This window comes from Monodelphis domestica, chromosome 2, assembly GCF_027887165.1.
Source record: "Monodelphis domestica isolate mMonDom1 chromosome 2, mMonDom1.pri, whole genome shotgun sequence".
Lineage (NCBI taxonomy): Eukaryota > Metazoa > Chordata > Mammalia > Didelphimorphia > Didelphidae > Monodelphis > Monodelphis domestica.
The window spans coordinates 401847576-401871491 of record NC_077228.1 but is presented as its reverse complement, the minus strand read 5'-3'; the positions used below and the strand labels follow the sequence as shown (position 1 = coordinate 401871491).

The 23916-nt window shown below is 35.8% G+C and overlaps 1 protein-coding gene and 1 pseudogene across 1 annotated transcript in view; one reads left to right on the top strand and one right to left on the bottom strand.

Moving 5' to 3' along the window:
* Positions 1–23916, bottom strand: part of LAMA2 (laminin subunit alpha 2) — a 923420-nt gene that overhangs the window by 566545 nt on the left and 332959 nt on the right. The gene's annotated exons all lie outside the window — the stretch shown is intronic.
* LOC103103953 (cyclin-K-like) lies at positions 21326–23079 on the top strand (annotated as a pseudogene).

Sequence of the window (23916 nt, the reverse complement as noted above, 5' to 3'; positions counted from 1 at the left end):
ATCTAGCTTATATAAGATTTTATTTTTCTTTTTAATGTTTTTATATTTTTTTTGCTATCATTACCCATCTCTAAGAAGGGAAGGTTTAAATCTCACACTATTACGGTATTGTTATGTATTTCTATCTGTAACTCCTTTAGCTTTTTCTTTAAAAACTTGGATGTAATAATGTTTATATTCATATTGCTTCATTATATATGGAACCTATTAACATAATGTAATGTCCTTGTTTCATCACATTTAATTTGATCTATTCTAGCTTTAACCTTGTCTGAAATCATTATTGCTACTGCTGCTTTTTTTGTCCACTGAAGCAAAATATATTCCACTCCTTCATTCTATTTTTACTCTGTGTCTCTCTTTTAAAAATGTATTTCTTGTAAACAATCTATTGTTGGATTTTGATTTTTAATCCATTCTGCTATCCACTTCTGTTTTATGGATGAATTCATTCCATTCTTATTTAAAATTATAATTATTAGTTGTGGATTTCCCTACATTCTATTTTTCTTCACTTTTCCCTCCTTTGTCTCTATTTTTATTTTATTCCTTACAAAATCAATTTTTTCTCCAACCTCTTCCTTTTTAATTCCCATTCCTTCTTCAATCCCATCTTTATTTTCCTCCTGACCTTTCTAAGGCCCAGTCCCTTTTCTCTCTCCTTAAGCTCTTACTTTTTAATTGATTTACCTTTCTATAAATTCCTCCCTTATCTCTTTCTTACCTGCCTATTTCTTAATACAAAAGATTTTTATAATTTTCTTGCTTGTCTTCTCTCCTTGCCCTCTTTTTTCTTTATATATATATATATATGTATATACACATATATATATATATCCTTATATGATGATCTCTTTTAATCTTTATCTTTCACCATCTTAACTCATTAAGAAAAATTTTACCCTTCCATATGTTACCCAGATCTAATGAGAATAGAGTATTAGCATAGTTGTGCCTCCATCCCTCCTTCTCTTCTTTGTAACATTTCTTTCACTCAAGCCTCTTTAAAATGAGAAGAATATTCCATTACCCCTCCCCTTCCAATTTTATTTTATTTTTTAACTCTTTTATATTCATTTTGACCTTGAAGATTCTATCTACAAATGCTCATTGAAACCACTCAATTAATGATATCAGTCTTAAGATTTAAACATGTTATCTTTCCATTTTCAAAACATGATGGATTATAATAATTTAACTATCTTCTCTTGTTCATGAATTTTCTTTTTATTTCTATCTATACTCTCATCTTCCTAAAAGTAGTCTCAGGTGTGCCAATTGTAAAACTCCTATTCTCATTTGATCTTTTTTATCCATTTCTAATCTATCATCCATTCAATCACTAAATTGATTTTCCTAAAACTGAATTCTGATCATGCCACCTCTCCACTCAATTTCAGTAGATTCCTATTGTCTCCAGAACATATATAAATGCTCTGTTTAGCATTCAAAGCCCTCGATGACCTAACCTCTCTCCAAACATTCTAGTATTCCTATACCTTTTTCTCAACACACATTCATTGATCCAGTAACAATAGCCTCCTTGACTCATGAACAAGATATTCCATCTCTAGGTAATGGACTTTTTCTCTAGTGGGGTCCCATTCCAGGAATGCTCTCCCTCCTCAACACCAACTACAATTCTATCTGCTTTACTTTAAATCCCAATTAAAATTCAATCTTCTAAATGAAGACTTCCCCCAATATACCTAGTTACAGTGTTTCCCCTCTGAATTATTTTCTATTTATCCTATATATATCTCATTTTGTAAATATTTGTTTTCATATTGTCTCTCATTAGATTTTAGGCTCATTGAGGACATGGCCTGTCTTTTGCCTCTTTTTGTATCCATAGCACTTAACACAATGCCAGAAACATATTAGGTGCTCAATAAATGCTTATTGATTGATTTATTGATTACATACACATTATCTACCAGGGACTTGGCTAAATTCTGGTATACAAGTAAAAAATAAAAACAAAAATAGATCCTGCTTTCAAGAATCTCATAGTTTAATGTGTGTGACCACATGCAAAAAATAGAAATAATATATATATATATATTATATATAAATAAATATAAATGAAACATACAGAAATCATTGGAAATGGCATAATGACAAGTGTAAAGTACTTTTTTCAAGAAGCTTTGTTTGTTATATGAATCAGAAAGATGGACTAAGAATAGGATTTTTAAAATGGGCACACCTGAGATTGCTTTTAGGAAGATGGGAGTATAGAGGGAAATAAAAAGAATGTTAATGAACAAGAGAAGATAGTTAATGAGCAGTACTATTAGAGGAGAAATAGAATGGGATTACGGACACAAATGAAAGGATTTACCTTGGCAAAGAACAAAACCCATTTCTTTATCTGAGACAGGAGGGGAGTAAGAGAGAAAGGTCAAAGAAAATGAATAATTTTAATATGTAGAGTGGAAAATGGAAGAATCTTGGTACAGATTTTCTTTATCTTAGGCAAATGGAAGTGAGGGATACTATTATACAGGGCAAGAGAGAGATGAAGGGCTTGAGGAAAGTAAAAAGTTTAGGAAGAGTCATTGTGGAGAATGAGATTGTGAATTTATAATATTAGAATAAAAGAGTACTATATAGTAGTTATGGTCCAGCTGAGATTCTGCAGTATAAATTTATAGTCCATGAAATCATCTCAATCTTGAAACGTTCTCTAGCAAAGATAAAGAAGATTAGAAACAAGTTTAAAGAAATAGTATTTCATAGCATGATGGAAAGAATGCTGGATTTAACATCTGAGGACCTGGCTACTTGCTAACAATGACATCTTCAATATGTCGCTTTGTTTCTCTGCACCTAAACTACACCTTGGTAAAATGAGGGGATTGTACTAAATGAAAAAATATGGATACCATTTACGATGGAATATATGTGATTAATTTATTTTAGGCTTCATAAAGTATTATTTCCAAGCACTGTGACTTTCTCCCTTGAACTTTTTTCTTAAATCTCTATACATGTATATATGAGTAGATAGTCATCTAGCATTTATTAAGTGCCTATTTATGATAAGCACTATGTTAACTGCTAGAGTCAGTGTATGGGAGTAGCCAGAGTATGGCATTGACCAAAAACCAACCTCAGAGTCCAGAAGAGCGGGGATCAATTATTTTATCTAATACATATTGGTTGTGAGACCCTGGGCAAATCACTTAATCACTTAGTGCCCCAGGCAACTCTCAAAAATTTTAATGTGACTAATTACCTACTAAAATTAGTAGGTGATAGACTACTGATAATTAATAGGTGAGGACCCACTAAGAATTATAAAGTAATGCTCTACTAATTTCTATCCTGGAAGTTCCCTGTGCCAATGAAATTACAGATCTGGACCAGCAATAAAAAAAAGATCACATACAAATATCAGTTTTACACAATCCTATTTAAAGAATGAAACTTTAAAAAGACATAATGATAAGTAAATATTAGACTAGCACATTTTCTGACATGTAGCAGGTATTTAGTGAATACTTTTCGGTTTACTGTGGAGTAAAAGGTTACTTTATAATTAATTGTTCTAGCACTATAGAGATGTAGCTAAGATCTCATAAAATGTGAAACAAGGAATTTAGCTCTCATCAGGTTACATTCAATGATAACTATAATAGGAGAAACTACCTTGAATTGTAGCTCATGATTTTAATAGGCAGAATATATGACCAATGAAACAAATCTCATAAAATACTATTGATGTTATTATTAGTAGACACTCATAAAAAGAGGGTACTTGAATAATGACTAGCACATACTTGTAAATGCCAAAATCTGCCAGAATAACTAGGTTGTTTGCTATAACAAAATGGCAGAGCTGAAAACTCCTTCCAATGGAAAGGTTCATCAGGGGAAGTAGCTTCCTGACATATAAATAGTCCAAAACATATATATTATGTAAGGGAGAAATTGGCAGTTATTTTTTTTAATTGTTCATGATGGTGTTATTGGGAAAAGGACCATGCCACTGACTTTACAGATTAAAATATAAGAAGTAATAAGGCTGTAGCCATACTGATGAGATAACTAAGCATGGGACAGACAAGCAAGATGCCTCACAATCATATGGATATCAATATATGTTCCCTGTATCTTGGAGAAGTGGAAAAGTAGATAAAGATTCATAATATGCCAGAACACAGAAGATACAAACAGGCTATGTATGAAACAAAATTTATGTATCAAATACATAGACAAAGTTAAACTAAGAGCCAGAGTTTTCGTTCTGTGCTAACTAAAGTGAAGAGAAGTAAAGGAAAAAAAAATCTAGGGAATGGGACTCAATAACAGGAGGTCACTTAAGAACTATGAAAACCAGAAAATTGTCTGATTTCACTCTAGTTTTCCCTTATAGACAACATAGTTTTGAGCATTGTGCCCTTAACAGCTGTGCTAACCAGGCCATAAAAAATAGCATTCACTCCACGAGTGAGAGAGAAAATGCTGACTGCTTTAGTATTTGTATATCCTCCAATATTATTATCTACTTATTTTGTCTGAAATAGGAGAACATGTGTGTGTTTTTCTTAAGGCAGAAAACCAATAAAAAGGAGGTTATCTGCTATTGAAGTATGGATTAGCTCACTAATGACAATGAATTAAAGGTTAGACCTTCATGGTGATGTGGAATACATTCATGTTCTACCTATGGATGTCAGAAAATCATATTAAAATTGTAAGAAAGAAATAATCCCTGCGTAATAATAGCTCACTTCTTTCTACAGCACTTTAATGATTACATAGTTCTTTATAGATTAAAGCATTTTCTTTACAACAAACTTAACAGGTAGGTTGTACAAATATTTTTGTTACCATTTTGTAAATGGGAAAACTGAAATTCTAACTAAATGTTTTGTTCAAGGTCACTCAGCTAGTTGGCATCCTATCTCAGACTAACACCCAGGTCTTCTTATTCCAATACCAGTGATACCAGTGTCCTTTTTTTTTTTTTTTACAAAACAGTGTCACTTAGGCAATAGGTTTGTATCTAATCATGTCTAAACCTTATATCACATGAAGATTCTGTGAAAATAAATACAAAATAGAATCTGGTCTGTGAACTAGAGAAGAAAGGCAAATATGTTCTCTTCCTCAAAATGGAACTTGACTGCTTGATTGATAAATTTCATCTTTTGTTTTAACTAATAGTTGTCCATAAGTGTACAAAGGGGAGAATTGCCTATAGTCAGAAATGTTGCTTAACTTTTAATTTCTACCATTCCTTTTCAAAATCTCACCCAAGTTTCAATACAAATTCTGGTCACTCTGAGGAGGTTTTGTGGTTTGAGCACAGCATATAAATCTGTCTACTTACAAATAGAGATTTTTAAGGGCCAAAAAGAACTTTAAAGATCACCTAGTCTAGTTCCCTAATTTTAAAGAGGAAGAAATGGGGGCCCACGGAAGTTTAGTGAATTGCTTTAGTGATTTAATACTTTAGTGAAAGTATTAAACTGAAGATTTATGATTATAATTCATGTCCTTTAAATCTGAAGCTCTTTCCACTGTACCACATTGCTTCTATGTCTGTCATAGCTGAATTGGGGACAGCTAGATAGTGCAGTATATAGAGCATCTGGCCTGTATTCAGGAGGATCTGAGTTCAAAATCAAACTTACTACTAGCTATGTGATCATGGACAATTTACTTAAACTTGTTTGCCTCAGTTTCCTCATCTGTAAAATGAACTTGAAAAGGAAATGGCAAACTACTCCAGTATCTTAACCAAGAATACTCCATAGGGAGTGACTTAGTGTTTTGATACAAAAGAAATAACTACACAATAAAAGCTAAATTGAACTGTGAATATACTGTTAAGACCATCCAGCAGTACAATTTAGAAAAGCAGAGGATTCCACAGAGCCATAGACTTATCCATCTCAAGTCATTATGTAACAGTATAGATATTTGTTTGTTTTTGTTTATGGTAAACATAAGAATAATTTACAGAAGAAGTTACTAAACCTGCCACTGGAGAGATTTTTGAAAACACAGTGTTGCTTTTGATTATTTATTTATTGTGTCTGTCACCTTATGTGCCCCAGACTGCCAAGATGGAAGTGCAATGGTGATTGACACACAAGCTTTGACATACACAGTTTTTCCAACTTAAATAGTTTCATTTCTCCTTAGACAACCTTGGGGTCCTCCACCTGCAACCCCTCCCCCCACCTCCTATCAGTTTACCATATTGGTCTCAGACATTGTGGATAACTGATTGACTTAGCCCATCACAGACTAGAACCCATGAACTCAAGTGATTCGCCTATCTCAGTTGTTCCAGTAATAGAGACTACAGGCATATACTAATATGCTTGGCCCCAAAATAAAATGATTTTTAAATGCATACAACTTTCTGTGAATAGCAGATTGGTTTCAGTGTCTTCTTGCAGCCTCTTCTAGCTCTCTAATCTACACTTGGATCAAATGACTATGGAACAGTATGGCATAGACTATGGAACAGAGGCAGCTAGTTATATAAAGCTGAGATTGTAGGTTGCAGTGGAAATAGCAAGGAACGATTGACATTAAAATGTCCAAAAATTTCCATCTTTTCTACCACCAAAAATGGATCCATTACTTAGAATTGTCCAGACACTGGATGGAGCCTTTTCATTAAGCTGTTTATTTCTTCTACTCATTGGCAGTGCATTTGTTTAGTAGTGATTAATGTATGTATAACTTCACAGCAGCTAATTTAACACCAAGGTTTATCCTGATACATGAGAAGTAAACATAACATAACAGATTGTATTATGATAGCAAATATGTAAAACATAGTTATTTTCCCCACTTTGAGAAAAAATGAGAATAAATATGAGATGAGGAAGTGATATATTGCAAGCTATTACTTATAGAAGTTTCATTTTGAAAAGGTAATGAATATCTGTTTAAAGAATCATCTTCAGTTTATTTTTGTATATAAACCTTGCTACAACATAACCCACCCTCATTAGGAGGTCAGAAAATGTCTTTAAAGTATAGCAGGTATACAAAGAAGCAGGTCTGCAAGCAAAGCCCCAATATAGGCTATCCCAAAAGTTGATCACATCTCATATATTTATTGTATGGTGTATGTGTGTGTCTGGGGTGGGGTAACAGGAGACAGTTTGATAAATTTAATTATCTCCCAATCAATGTGATGAAATTATAGGGTGGAAATTTTGTATATAATTATGTTCAATAGAGGAAGGCTCTCCTATTGATTTATTAAATAGCAATCCAGAGATTGGAATTGTCTTCAAATTGGTGCACTGAAGCTCAGGAGGAGGAGTTGCCATATTTGTGTTCTCTAAAATAGAAGTATGAAGTAATTCACCCCCTTTTCTTCACTTTATCTTCTTTGGACTTCTAGCTCATAGTGCAGAAAGTTTGGGAAATGGTGGCAGTGGAATTTAGCCCTTTTCCCAACCCAAGAGAAGAAAATAGTGTATTATATGAGAGGCATGTGGCTATCATCATTTGTTTATGTAAGCAGTGAATCCCTGGATTTACATTTCCTGATTTCCTTTTACCTTTCTGTTTCCTTTTCTAAGCATATAACAGAAACTTGTGGTCCTAAAAGTTGGAATTTCAGGCCTTGGGAGTTACTCAGTGGATAATACTGAGATTGAAGGATTCTGAATTCTAGAATTCCTAATCAAGCATTGCTGAATTTGTGTGAAAGTTAGACTACTGAAGGGAAATTTATTTAATATTTTTCTTCTAGAAGGAAAATGGTAATTATATTTCCAAAGGACTAAAACATTGCTACACCAAGTGGGGAAGAAGGGAAAGGGAACTGCTAACTCCACATAAATTGCTTAGACAGTGTAAGCAAGAAGTGAATGGGTCATAGTAAATGTTCAAATGGCACCAACAGTCTTGTTATATTCCTGGGGGAGACTAATGGGCTACTGAGAATTCTTTGCTTTTGTTTTTCTTCTGTGGTGGATGAAATGAATGGCCTCATTTACAATTCCCATATTGTAGATGAAATGTCAATTTAAAAGTTGAGTATCCTTATCCACATTTGGGAAAACCTAGACTAAATTATAAAGTAGTTTCATTTTAGAACTTGTCCTGGATTCTTACACTGGGCAAAGGAACATACCAAAGAGATATAATGACCCTTTTGATTTAGCCCCCAGGATCAACCATGTCTGTATGAACCTAAAGGCTTTGGCAGTGAGGGAATTAGAGCATGGGTAGCAAATCAGTATAGGTATGTGTATGTATGTGAAGATCTCTCTCTCTCTCTCTCTCTCTCTCTCTCTCTCTCTCTCTCATGTCTATCTAACTCCAAACATACAGACAGAGATCTCTATCTATATAGATAAGTAGAAATTGAATTACTTATATTATGTATATATGTGTATTTGTGTGCATGGACAAACATATATTTATATCTATAAAAATACTGGCAGGAAGAGAGAAAAAAGAGAAAAAATGACATAGAAAATATATGTACAATCAACATACTCCCTATAGGTTCTAATGCCACTGAGGTTAAGAACTGTACTTTCTCCTTATTAGATAAATATCCTTTACAGTTGGGTTGGGGCATGTGCACAGAAAGTCCTTAAAAATTGTGCACATATTTTTATTAGTGCCTGCACACAATAGGCTAGCATATATGTTGGTTGATACATACTCTGATATAGCAGCCTGGTAGTAACTTAAACTATATACATATTTTATATATACCTATTACATATGTATATAATGAAGCCTAACTTGCTGTTCCATTCTAAAGAACATAAGAATGTTTCAATTTTTCTAGCATCATTTATACTTAAAGACAAGATTCCTGAAGCCAAGTATCAAAAGCTTTTTACAAGGTCAAATAACAAATGTAAACATACTAATAGTATTTCCTGAACTCCTCTCTTATCTAAGGGGCAGTGTGAAAATAGGCATTTATTAGGCAACTAATATGTGCCAGGCACTGTGCTAAGTCCTGAGGATACAAAGAAAGATATAGGGCAATCCTTTCCCTAGAGGAACCCACAAGTAAGTGAACAATCTAATGGGAACATCAAGAATGATATCTGTTACAGATGTGCAGTCTAAATCCCCATTAATTTATGATCCTGACCAGTAGTAGTGTTTCATTCTATCAGATCATATGTCTGTCAGGTACTGCCCATGTGACTGTGGGTCAGTTACGTAATCTCTCATCTACCAAATGAGGAAACAGACCCATGATTACCAAGGTCCTTTCTCACTCTAAATTGATATTCCTCTTAGTGTCCCCCAAGGAAACATGTAGCTAAATTGGAGACATTTCATCTCTAGAAAGTTGACCACTAAGACATGAATTTTAGAGGAATCAGTTAATAACAAAACCATTTAGTAAGACATAGAGGGTTTGTGATTTGCAGGAGCAACAAAATCACTACAGATCTTTGTGAAGTATTCATAAAGCACCCTCAGTGTAGGGTTTATTTTCAGGGAAAGGAAGTTGAAAAGAATTAAACAATTATTTCTGGAAAAGCTCTATCTGTAACCCACATAGATGAACAAAAACAAACAGAATAGCAATACCAACAAAGGTTTTCTCCCCCAGGAAATGGCAGAGTAAGCATAACTGATTCCTTATCTCCAATTTCCTCTATATTCCACTTCATATATATATATATATATATATATATATACATATATATATATATATATATATATACTCATAAACACACATGATACAAAAATTCCTTAGGAATATTACTTAAAATGGAAATCTAAGAAACTCTCTTAAGTACATTGTTGGGCTGAAGTTTCTACAATCTCAATTATTTGCACTTCTAAGAATAATCATGATAGCAAGTGATACAAAGAAGAAGAAAAAGAAGAAATCTAACTGTGTATATAAAATTCTGTCACAAAAGATCAAAATAAAATCAAAGCTCTCTGTGACAAAAATAAGTGTCTCTGACAGGTGACAAAAATAAGTGTCTCTGAGAATTAATGTCAGTCCCTCTAGGGATTTTTGGATAAGACAGTTATATTTCAATCATGGCATCAAGGCAAAAATCTAAGCTCTACTTTTATTTATGGACGAGAAGTATATAACGGGATTGTGGCAAGATGGGGGAACAAATTTTATGTAAATAACTTAAAGGTCTCTGTGTGAAGGAATTGAAGCATAAATCACCATGGCAACCCTGAATATTTAGTTCTCATTCTGGTGACAATCCAAGGAAATTAAAGTAATAATCCAAGCCAGAGAGGAAGAGAGGATCATGGAACAGGAAAAAAAAAAACTATATTGTGCTTCAAGTTGCATGGCCCCAAGAGGCAGTAGCACAAGCAGCCCATCCTGTTCTTCTATGACTAAAATGTTATTGCTTATAGATTGCAACTAAAAAACAAAAACAAAACAAAAAAAGGAGAGTTTTGTTCAGCAATAAAAAGCCTGATTTGGATATTACAAATGTCCCACAGAGGTATGTTTTTCATCTGAATCATATATTTTAGCTACTATATAGTCCATCATAGATTAGAAGTGAGCTGTTGGACTTACATTTCAAATATAGTTTATCACTGAGTCCTTGAATCATTATTAATATTCACTCTGTACTCTAGTCCTTCATGATCCCATTTATTCCCATAGGTTCAATTATTACCTCTATAAAGATGACTACCCAATTTGTATATCCAGCTTGCATTTCTATACTGAACTCCAACCTTACATCTCATTCTGCCAGCTGGGTATCTCTTAAGAATTTACCTTTGGGATCTCAACTGCAAACTGAATCCATTATTTTGCCTTCACCCCTCTTCCAAACTTTTCTATTCCTGTTAAGGACAACATTATTTTTTTTTTACTTTTTAAACATTATTTTATTTGGTTATTTACAAACATTATTCATTGGAAACAATGATCATTATCTTTTCGTCCTCCCGCCCCCTCCCACCACTTCTCCCATAGCCTGCCCACAATTCCACTGGGTATCACATGTGTTCTTGGTTCGAACCCATTTCCATGTTGTTGTTATTTGCACTAGAGTGTTCATTTAGAGTCTCTCCTCAGTCATTTCCTCTCAGCCCCTGTACTCAAGCAGTTGCTTTTTCATCAGTGTTTTTACTCCCACAGTTTATCCTCTGCTTGTGGATAGTGTTTTTTAGATCCCTGCAGATTGTTCAGGGACATTGCATTGACCCTAGTGGAGGAGTCCATTACCTTCGATTGTACCACAGTGTATCAGTCTCTGTGTACAATGTTTTCCTGGTTCTGCTCCTTTTGCTCTGCATCACTTCCTGAAGGTTGATCTAGTATCCATGGAATTCCTCCACTTTATTATTCCTTTTAGAACAATAGTATTCCATCAACAACATATACCACAATTTGTTCAGCCATTCCCCAATTGAAGGGTATCCCCTCATTTTCCAATTTTTGGCCACCACAAAGAGCGCAGCTATGAATATTCTTGTACAAGTCTTTTTCCTTATTATCTCTTTGGGGTACAAACCCGGCAGTGCTATGGCTGGATCAAAGGGTAGACATTCTTTGTCGCCCTTTGTGCATAGTTCCAAATTGCCCTCCAAAATGGTTGGATCAGTTCACAACTCCACCAGCAATGAATTAATGTCCCTGCTTTGCCACATCCCCTTCAGCATTCATTACTTTCCATAGCTGTCATGTTAGCCAATCTGCTAGGTGTGAGGTGATACCTCAGAGTTGTTTTGATTTGCATCTCTCTGATTATAAGAGATGTAGAACACTTTTTCATGTGCTTATTAATAGTTTTGATTTCTTTGGCTGAGAACTGCCTGTTCATGTCCCTTGCCCATTTATCAATTGGAAAATGGCTTGATTTTTTGTACAATTGACTTAGCTCTTTGTAAATTTGAGTAATTAAACCTTTGTCAGAGGTTTTTATGAAGATTGCTTCCCAATTTGTTGCTTTCCTTCGGATTTTAGTTATATTGGTTTTGTTTGTACAAAAGCTTTTTAATTTGATGTAGTCAAAATTATTTACTTTATGTTTTGTGACTCTTTCTATGTCTTGCTTGGTTTTAAAGTCTTTCCCTTCCCAAAGGTCTGACATGTATACTATTCTGTGTTTACCTAATTTACTTATAGTTTCCTTCTTTATATTCATGTCAGTCACCCATTTTGAATTTATCTTGGTGTAGGGTGTGAGGTTTTGATCTAATCCTAATCTCTCCCACACTGTCTTCCAGTTTTCCCAGCAGTTTTTATCGAATAGTGGATTTTTGACCCAAAAGCTGGGATCTTTGGGTTTATCATATATTGTCTTGCTGAAGTCATTTGCCCCAAGTCTATTCCACTTATCCTCCTTTCTGTCTCTTAGCCAGTACCAAATTGTTTTTATGACTGCTGCTTTGTAATATAGTTTGAGATCTGGGACTGCAAGGCCCCCTTCCTTAGTATTTTTTTTTTCATTATTTCCCTGGATATCCTTGATCCTTTGTTATTCCAAATGAACTTTGTTATGGTTTTTTCTAAATCAGTAAAGAAATTTTTTGGAAGTTCTATGGGTATGACACTAAATAGATAAGTTTGGGTAGGATGGTCATTTTTAATATATTGGCTTGTCCTACCCAGGAGCAGTTAATGTTTTTCCAATTGCTCAAGTCTAGTTTTAGTTGTGTGGAGAGTGTTTTGTAGTTGTGTTCATATAGTTCCTGTGTTTGTCTCAGGAGATAGATTCCTAGGTATTTTATTTTGTCTAAGGTGATTTTGAATGGGGTTTCTCTTTCTAGTTTTTGCTACTGAATTATGATGGAGATGTATAGAAATGCAGATGACTTATGCGGATTTATTTTGTATCCTGCAACTTTGCTAAAGTTGTTGATTATTTTGATTAGCTTTTTGGTTTAATCTCTAAGATTCTTTAAGTAGACCATCATGTCATCTGCAAAGAGTAATAGTTTAGTCTCCTCCTTGCCTATTTTGATGCCTTCAATTTCTTTTTCTTCTCTAATTGCTACTGCTAGTGTTTCTAGTACAATGTCAAATAGTAGAGGTGATAATGGGCATCCTTGTTTCACTCCTAATCTTATTGGGAATGCATTTAGTTTATCCCCATTGCAGATGATATTGGCTGATGGTTTTAGATATATACTGTTTATTAATTTTAGGAATGATCCTTCTCTTCCTATGCTTTCTAGTGTTTTCAATAGGAATGGGTGTTGTATTTTATCAAAGGCTTTTTCTGCATGTATTAAAATAATCATGTGATTTTTGTTGGTTTGCTTGTTGATATGGTCGATTATGTGGATGGTTTTCCTAATATTGAACCAGCCCTGCATCCCTGGTACAAATCCTACTTGATCATGGTGGATGACCCTTCTAATCACTTGCTGGAGTCTTTTTGCTAGTATCCTATTTAAGATTTTTGCATCTATATTCATTAGGGAGATTGGTCTATAATTTTCTTTCTCTGTTTTTGATCTTCCTGGTTTTGGAATCAGTACCATGTATGTGTCATAAAAGGAGTTTGGTCGAATTCTCTCTTTGCTTATTATGTCAAATAGTTTGTATAGTATTGGGATTAACTGTTCTCTGAATGTTTGATAGAATTCACTTGTGAATCCGTTGGGCCCTGGGGATTTTTTCTTAGGGAGTTCTTTGATGGCCTGTTGGATTTCATTTTCTGATATGGGATTATTTAAGAATTCTATGTCTTCTTCTGTTAGTCTAGGCAGTTTGTATTTTTGTATATATTCATCCATATCCCCTAAATTGGTGTATTTATTGCCATATAATTGGGCAAAGTAATTTCTAATGATTGCCTTAATTTCCTCTTCATCGGAGGTGCTGTCCCCCTTTTCATCTTTAATGCTGTTAATTTGCTTTTCTTCTTTCCTTTTTTTAATTAGATTGACCAGTACTTTGTCTATTTTGTTTGTTTTTTTTCCAAAGTACCAGCTTCTAGTCTTACTTATTAAATCAATAGTTCTATCACTTTCTATTTTATTAATTTCTCACTTAATTTTTAGGATTTCTAGTTTGGTTTTCTGCTGGGGGTTGTTAATTTGATCGCTTTTGAGTTTTTTTATTTGCATTTCCAATTGATTGATCTCTGCTCTCCCTTGTTTGTTAATATAAGCTTTCAGGGATATGAATTTGCCTCTGATTACCGCTTTGGCTGCTTCCCAAAAGGTTTGAAAGGATGTCTCACCTTTGTCATTTTCCTTGATGAAATTATTGTTTCTGTGATTTCTTTTCTAACTAAATGATTTGGGGGTATCATATTGTTTAATTTCCAATTAATTTTTGATTTGGTTTTCCATGTACGATCATTATTTTTATTGCCTTGTGATCTGAAAAGGCTGCATTTATTATTTCTGCTTTTCTGCATTTGTATGCCATGTTTCTGTGACATAGTGTATGGTCAATCTTTGTGAATGTGCCATGTGGTGCTGAGAAGAAGGTGTATTCCTTTTTGTCCCTATTTATTTTTCTCCATATGTCTATTAACTCTAATTTTTCTAAGATTTCATTCACTTCTTTTACCTCTTTCTTATTATTTATTTTTTGATTTGATTTATCTAAATTTCATAATGGTTGGTTCAAATCTCCCACTAATATGGTTTTACTGTCTATTTCTTCCTTCAGTTCTCCTAGTTTCTCCATTAGAAATTTGGGTGCTATATTATTTGGTGCATACATGTTGATTAGTGATATTTCCTCATTATCTAAAGTCCCTTTTAACAAAATATAATTACCTTCCCTATCCCTTTTAATCAGGTCTATTTTTGCTTTGGCTTTTTAGATATTATGATTGTAACTCCTGCCCTCTTTCTATCAGTTGAGGCCCAGAAGGTCTTACTCTATCCTTTAATTCTGACCTTGCGGGTGTCTACCCGCCTCATGTGTGTTTCTTGAAGACAACATATGGTTGGGTTTTGGATTCTAACCCATTCTGCAATTCGTCTACTTTTTATGGGTGAGTTCATCCCATTCATGTTCAAAGTTATGATTGTGACTTTTGAATTCTCTGGCATTTTGATATTCTTCCCTATTTCTAACCTTTCTTCTTTAGCTCTAACCTTTTAATCCAGTGATTTACTTTAAATCAGTTCCCCTTGTCCCCTCCCTTGATATGTTTCCCTTTCTAGCCCCTCCCTTTTTATTCCATCCCCCTCCCCCCCTCCTTTTCTCCCCTTTTGTTTTCCCTCCCCCCTCTGCCCTCTTGGTTTTTCCTTCTCCCTACCCTTGTTGGGTAAGATAGAATTCAAGATCCCAATGGATCTGGATGTTTTTCCCTCTCAGAGTTGATTTCCCTGAGAGTAAGGTTTAAGTAAAAACTCTCTTCTTCTCCTTCTTATAGGAGTTTTCTTCCCCTCCCCTTCCCATGTGAATCTTTGTGTGAGAAAGATTATTCTATTTGATTTTTCTTTTCCTCCTATTTACACATTACACTGTCCATATATTAATATATATAGATTGATATAAATGTAGTCCTTATAGAAGAGAGTTTGAATAAATGAAAAGATAACAATTTTCTCCTTTTCCCTTTCCGTCACATTTACCTTTTCAGGTATTCCATGCTCTTTGTTTTTCAATATCAAACTTTCCACAGAGCTCTGGTCTTTTCTTTGCAAAAAGTTGGAAATCTTCTATTTTGTCGAATGCCCATATTTTCCCTTCGAAGTATATAGTCAGTTTTGCTGGATAGCTGATTCTTGGTTGAAGACCCAGCTCTCTTGCCTTTCTGAAAATCATGTTCCATGCCTTACAATCATTCAGAGTAGAACTTGCAAGGTCTTGTGTGACCCTGATTGGCATTCCTTTAGAACTAAATTGTCTTTTTCTGGCTTCTTGTAGGATTTTTTTTTTCTTTTGCTTGAAAGCTTTGGAATTTGGCAATTACATTCCTGGGAGTTGTCTTTTGGGGATTTAGTGTAGAGGGTGTTCTGTGAGCTCTTTCATTGGCTGTATTGCCCCCTTGTTCTAGAATCTCTGGGCAATTTTCTTTGATTATACCTTGTATTACGATTTCAAGTTTGCTGTTTATTTCTGGATTTTCTAGTAGTCCAAATATTCTTAAATTATCTCTTCTTCCTCTATTTTCCAAGTCTGTCACCTTGTCAGTGAGATATTTTATGTTCTCTTTTAATTTCTTGATCTTTTGGCTTTTCTTTATTGATTCTTGCTCTTTTACCTGCTCATTGTCTTCCAGTTGCCTAATTCTGACCTTTAAAACCTAGTTTTCCTTTTCAGTTTGGTCAAACCGGTTTTGTAGTTGTGTGAAACTATTTTGCATTAATTCCCACTTTTCCTGCCAGAAGGCTTCCATCTTTTTGATCATTTTCGATTCAAATTCTTCAAAAGTTTGTGGAGAGTTTCCATTTCCTTTGGAAGGTTTCGGAGCATTTGCTTGTGTTTCCTCTTCTATCTCCTCTGTATTTTGTATTTTTGCTCCATAAAACGTGTCCAAAGTTGCCCCCTTCTTGTTTTTCCTATTGTTTTGAGGCTTTTTTTGCTTCTGTGCTGTTTGCCATCTCTATCTGAGTGAGGGGGGCTGGCTCTTCTGTTATCTGTCTGGTGTTCAGTGGCTTTATCCCCAGGCAAACTGTCTGTCTTCCCCAGGAAGCCCGGAATTGCTGTTGTTTCGGTGTTTCAGTGTTACTACCCTCCTCAGTTCCCTCCTGATGCTTCTCTGTTGCCTTACTTCTATGCTCTGTGCCTGGCTTGACACTCTCAGATGTATTTCAATGCCTTTGCTGGCCAGAGGAGACTGCACTCTGAGGGGGAGGGCCTTAGCTTCCTGGAGCTCTGAGGGCTGGTGATAGGATTAACCTTGGACTGAGTATACCCTGAGGTAGAGACCTTAGGTGAGACTCAGATGGAAGGAACTGGTCAGGGGGCTACAGGCTCTTCCTGTCTCTCTCTGTTTCCCTGCTGTCTGGGTGCCCCCTCGACTGGCTCAGGTTGTTTTCAGGATGCAACCTTCAGCTCTGAGGCCCTTTTGCCATCCCTGAGGGTTATTGTTGTTTCAGATGACCCTGCACTCTGAAGGGGAGGGCCCGTGGCTTCCAGGAGCTCTGAGGGCTGGTGACAGGATTAACCTCAGACTGAGTATGCCCTGAGGCAGGGACCTTAGGCGAGACTCAGATGGAAGGATCTGGTCAGGGGGCTACAGGCTCCCCTCTTCTCTCTCTGTTCCCCTGCTGTCTGAGTGCCCCCACAACTGGTTCAGGTTGTTTTCAGGGTGAGGCCTTCAGAATAGCTGGCTCCCGAGGGCCTTTTGCCTGCCCTGAGATACCTGTTGCTGCCTTGGATTCAGCACTCTGGGTTGGGGGGGGGATGGGTCCTGGGATCTTCCTTTTGCCTACCCCTTAGATCCGAGTGATCTCGGGTTCTGACTTTTGGGGGGCTGTACCTTTTGATCCAGGTCCAGGAGGAGTGTTCCTGGGGTCTATTCTGTTGTTTGTTTTGAATTCCGGTGCCCTAGGAGCATTCAGTTTGAGATCGGTAAGGAAGGGTTTCTGGAGCTCTGAACTTTACCTTTCTCTAAGCTTCCATCTTGACCAGAAGTTGACAACATTATTTTCAATTCATCCAAGTTTGTAACTGTTGAATCATCTGAGATTTGTCCTTCTCTTTCATTCTCTTTATTGAATCAATTGATAAATTATATATTTTTTTAAAACCCTTATCTTCCATCTTGGAGTCAATACTGTGTATTGGCTCTAAGGCAGAAGAGTGGTAAGGGCTAGGCAATGGGGGTTAATTGACTTGCCCAGGGTCACAGAGCTGGGAAGTGTCTGAGGCCAGATTTGAACCTAGGACCTCCTGTCTCTAGGCCTGACTTTCAATCCACTGAGCAACTTAGATGCCCCCTGATAAGTTCTATTGATTCTGACCCTCATTCATATTTTGTATCTATTAACTTTTCTCCACTGATATGGCTATCCATCCTAGTTTAAACCTCCCCAGCCCCACTTTCTGTACAATAATAATAATCTTTTAAATGATCTCCACACTTTCAGTTACTCTATCCCCTAGCATACATCTGCCTAAATAATCTTCCCGAGATGTAGTTCTGAACATTTAATTCTCTTGCTAAAAAAGCACTCCCAAAACTTCAGCAGCTCTCCATTCCCTTTAGAAAAAGATAGAAAATCCAAATTCTGTCTCCAACTTTCCTTTCCAGACTTCTCATTACTCCTTTTGCCCACTCTGAGTTCTAGTAGGCTACTATCTATTCATTAAAATCTTTATTCTATGGTTGGTCTATCTCTTTTGTGCTTTTGCAGCAATCCAGAAGTGTAGAATATATTTCCTCATTGCTCTAGAGTTCTTCAAAGCTCAAGATAATGGTTTAACTGATTCCCCTGTTGAATCTCCAATGATTTCTCCCTCCTCATATTTTTGACACACTCTGTCCAATCCTTACTTTGTCCCTTTATTCCCTCTCTTACAAGTATCTCTATATATACTCATATATATCTCTGACAGAGTCTACCTCTACTTAATTATAGGAAAAAAAAAACTGTATCTGTGCTCTCTTAGATCACTCCATTTACCTGTATGAAGCTGGTACCTTGAGGGAAATGACTGTTTTATTTTATCTTTGTGTCTCTAGTGCCTAATACAATGCCTTCAACATAATAGGCAGGTAATAAAAATAATTTTTTATTGAATTTAATTAAAATTTTTATTACTAAACAGCCAAAAAATTTAAAGCAAAATCTCTTTGACCAAAATGATAAAAAAGGAAAAATATTTCTAATGTCTTTTGTGAAGTGTGTAGGTCAGTGTTGCCCTGCTCTGTGGGTGCTAGAATCCATCCATTTGTGCACAGTCTAATAGTACTTTTCTCCCCATTTAAAATATCTATGCATATGCTATTGCTTTGTGATTCTTTTATAACTCAAAGCTTTTTGAAAAGTTTATTATTACTAATGAGAAGATTGTCAGAAATTGTGCAGTGAACAATATATTACCTAAGAGAAAATGACAAAATACTAAAGGATTTTTTCCTTTAATGCATCCAATGACATATGCACATACATTTCTATAGAAATTGAGAGAATTAGAACAGCAGGTGGTAGTGGAAATTGAGTGAACCACACTGGCTCCATCTAGTTCTGGAACTAGCTCAGTTCCCTTTCTATTCAATTATGGATTTAGTTCAACTTCTGTCTTGTGAGAAAACTTTATTCAATTGTGAGAAAACCTCACTGCATTGTTTGATAGTAGCTCTGCTTGACTGGAAAGCTGGACCACCTCTATCTGCTGCTTAGAGACCCTTAATTAATGGTTAAAGCTATGCTGGCCAGAAACTCAGTCACATTCAAAGATTGATGCAAAGAATTTTCTCACAATTGCATATATCACCCAAAACTGGCCACATATTGGTTAATCATTTGTAGATCCCATGTTCTTTCCATTCAATACAGACACTTGTGAGGATTGGAACACCATATTTTATTATTTCAGAGAGAATTATACCTATTTTCTCTCCCTCTCTTAATTTGGAAAATCCCTAATCTTTTCTCCAATTAGTAATCAGATTACCTAATTTTGTATCCTTGTCAATTATTTTTTTATTAATTGGTCTTATTTAATTAATTGCTTTAAATGCATAAAAATCTGTTTGTCCTCTGTTAGAGATTGAGTGCCAAAGCTAAGGAAGTCCTGGTCATGATTGATTATGCAATTGGCATGCATTGCTTACTAAATCGATATCTGCAGGAGCTCAAACCTTTGTGTTTTCAGTCTTTTCACCTTTTACTTGCCACACTATATAGTGCCTCTTCTATCATCTAGTATTTCTTCTTCATGAATTTGTTTTCTCTAGGTATATTTCCTCATATTTCTAGAAAGATAATTTTCTAAAGTGATCCAGTGTTTAGATATCAGAAATGTAGTACAGAAGCATGTAAGATCTATGTATTAGACAAAGGTGAAGCACAATATTGAAGGCTCCATGAAACCTTGCAATATAGATTTGAATAAGAAAAAGAAGTGAAGGAAAGCATCAGTTAAAATTATCTTTTGCCATAAGGAAGTATGAATACAAATTTACCAAGAAAAAAGAAATTTTGAAGTGAAAGAGTTCTGCTTAGCAATTAGTCCATTATGAGAAAATAGCCTTCCCTCTAATACAAAATGTACTGTGACTAAAATATATCCTGCTGCCACTTGTCAAACATTTTCCTATGGTAAACTGTATGAAAAAAGATTGATCATATATATTCATTATATTAATTTCATATACTTATATATGTATAATACATATATGTATATTTTATCAACATTTATAGTTAATAAATTTGTAACTAATGATTATATAAAATTTAATAATTTGTATTTTTGTTTTATGTATGTAGGTGAATATACATGTGCACACATATCCAACAAAATCACAAGATAGCAATTTCCAAACTAGCAGACTGACAATACAACTACAGGCCCCTCTAGTCCTAATTTCAAGCTCTTCCTGCCCTTGAAAGGGAATTCTAGGATAAGGGTTCTAACTTCTTGGACTAACTTGGCAAGAAGGAATATTATTTTGGACATGAACCTTAACAAGCTGGATTTGACTGCTCTGAGCTATACTAGAGCTGTGGCAGGAACCAAAGTCCTTTTTCAAGAGACCAAGCAGCAGTGGTGATAGGTAATCACTCAGGTAAAACTATCAATGAGGAAATTGTAAATGCTAGTGGCAATAGCTCTTGTTTAGACTTCTTTAAATTTGAAGATCCTCTCCACCACTGACAGCATTGTGCTAGTTGTGTCTAGCCCACAGAAAGCACAACACAATGATTGTTAGAATAAACATGGTAGAAACCTTGTGGAGAAGTGAGAATAATGTAGAAAGAGCATTGACTTTGGAGTCTGGAGACCTTGGTTTAAATGTCACCTCCAGTACTATTGGCATGACCTTTGTCAAGTTATTTAATGTATCAGAATATCAGTTTCCTAATGTGTCAAATAAGGATGTTGGACTAGAGGCCTCAAAGGTTCATTCTAGTTTGCCATTTATACACACACACACACACACACACACACACACTTACATATATATTATATATATAGTCTGTTGTCTTTCAAATTAGATTATTAAATCCTATGATGCAGAGACTATCTTTTGCCTCTTTTTCATCCCCATTGCTTATCTTAGTGCCTGACACCCTTAAACAGGTCTTAATAAATGTTTCTTGAATTGGATTTATACCTCATATATCATCTCTCCCAATGGAATATATGCTTATTAAGAGTAGGAACTGCTTTGGTCCAAAATGGCCACCATCAGCAATGAGAGATGTCACCAAGGAGCACTTCAGGAGGTGGCAGGTTTCAGTGAATATATGATAAGAAGAGATGGACATTCTGAATTCTTCACTAATACTAATTTCAAACTAAATCACCCAAATGAAGGCTTTGAGCCGTCATTGGAGGGTTTCTGGGAGGACATGAACAAGAGTCATGATTCTGACTTTTCAGGAAACCTTTTGAATAAGAACAAGTTTACTTCAATAAATGAAGGAGAATAAAGAAAATTCCAGCCCTTCAGTAACTTCAGCAAACCTGGACCACACAAAAGCATGCTGGTACTGAGATAAAAAAAGACTTGGCTCATACACCTTCACAGTTAGAAGGACTGGATCCAGCTACTGAAGCCCAGTACTGCCGAGAAGGTACCAGATTCAGCTTTGATATAGGAACACGTTTGGGACTACATTATGATACCCTGGCCACTGGAAAATTTATTTTCATTGCTTATATATGTTTCATTCCTCCAACCAATTCCCAAGATATGTGGCAGGAGCATGCTATCTCTTTTTTGGCAGGGAAAGTAGAAGAAATGCCTAAAAAATGTAAAGATATCATCAAAATAGCTCATAGCTTATTAAATGATGTATAGTTTGGCCAGTTTGGAGGAAGAAATTATGGTTCTGGAAAGGATCTTATTGCAGACCATAAAATTTGATTTGTAAGTGGGATATCCGTACTAATTTCTCCTCAAATGTGCTAAACTCAAAGTTGATAAAAACAAAATTCAGAACTTGGTTCAAATGGCATGAATCTTTGTAAATGACAATTTGTATACTACATTATCACTACAATGGGAACCTGAGATCATAGCAGTTGCAGTCATGTACTTGGCAGGCTGCTTATGCAAATTTGAAATACAGGAATGGACATCAAAACCAATGTACAGGAGATGTTGGGAACAGTTTGTTCAAGATGTTCCTCTTGATGTACTAGAAGATATTTGCCACAAGATCCTAGATCTCTATTCACAAGGAAAACAGCAGATGTCTCATCATACTCCTCATCAATTGTAGCAACCACCATCTCTTCAGTCAACACCTCAAGTGCCCTCAGTATAACAGTAACAGCAATCTCAAAGTTCTGAACAGTCACAGCCTCAATAGAAAGAGTCCCAGCAGATAGCACAGCAGCAGCAGCAGCAGCAAACACAACAGTCTAAGAAACCATCTGCTCAGCCTAGCCCTCCTAGGCAGTTTAAGAGATAAGTGAACATAAGCCAACCCTGACAATTGCAGTTTCAATGGGAGAGGGCGAGCAGACTGACACAGTGGAAGCTGGAGATCTACCAAAAGTCCAGATTCCTCCTCGTAGTCATTCTGCCCCTGTACATCAGCCACCTATTCTTCCTCACCGCCACTCCCCCCCCCCCCCCACCTTCCAGCTACATTACTGGGATGTCAACTACAAATTCCTACATGTCAGGAGAGAGTTATCAAAGTCTGCAATTCATGATGAAGACAGAAGGAACAGCCTATGGGGCCTCCAGCATATGGACCACCCACTCACTTGCCATACCATCCTCATGTATATTTTCCTAACCCTCCTCCACCTGTTGCACCTCCCCCAGCATCATTTCCACCTCCCAACATTCCTCCACCAACCCCTGGATATCTTCCACCTCCAACATACAACCCCAATTTTCTACTTCCACTATTGCCTCCAACTCATGCTGTTCCTCCTCGCCTTCCTCCAGGGCTTGGAATGCCACTTGCCAGTTACTCTCCTCCAGCTGTGCTCCCAGGTGTCACCAGGAGGTGCCACTTCCTGGCATGTCTCCCGTGAGAGGATTGGGACGTGCAGCTTGGATGAGATAACATGATGCCTATTTTCTCTCTCACCCCTTTTTGTAAAAATGAAAACCCAATTTTTTTGTTTTGTTTTTTTAATCACTTACCTTTGAAGTATAGTTTAAATGGCAAAATCGTTGAACAGCAGGGTACCTTGTATAATGCTAGACAGCTGCAGTACAGAAAGGGAATGGAATGATGAACTTGAACTCTAGTGGGCCTTCTGTAGTAATGGATTCAAAATTCCAAACAGGCTTCTTGTATAGCTATTGCAATGCCAATTATCTAACTTTATACACTTGATTAATTTAAAGTCAGTTGTTACTGCACTGGAAAACTTTATACTAATGAACATGTTAACCAGCCATATTGGCTCAATAGTTATCTGTAAGGAGTAAATTTCCTTTTAAAAATCAGTACCTACTTTTACTGAAAAATAAGTTTTAAATATTCCAATATCATCTAAAGTCAAAACTCTGTTTCCCTTCAGTAATTCTCTCCAGCAAGACATTATGCTGTTGTCAGACATTCTTGGTTCTATTTTCAGTCCTTTAGTTCTAAAATTGTTTTGGACAAGTTGGCCTTGCCGAATTTCTGGCTTGTTTGTTTGCTTGTTATGCTGGAGGGAAACAAGGGAATGGAAACTGGACCTTGAAAATTAATGTATGTTTACATCTATTTACAAATTTCTATACATACAGATATATTTTAAAGCGTATTGTAACATCATACTGTGATTTCCATCTTGGTTACAAATGAGACTCCCTCAGTCAGTTACCTAACCAAATAAAATCAGTTCTGAAAAAGAAAAAGAGTAGGAACTGTTTTGTTTTTCTATGTGTATTTCCAGAGCTCCGCACATAG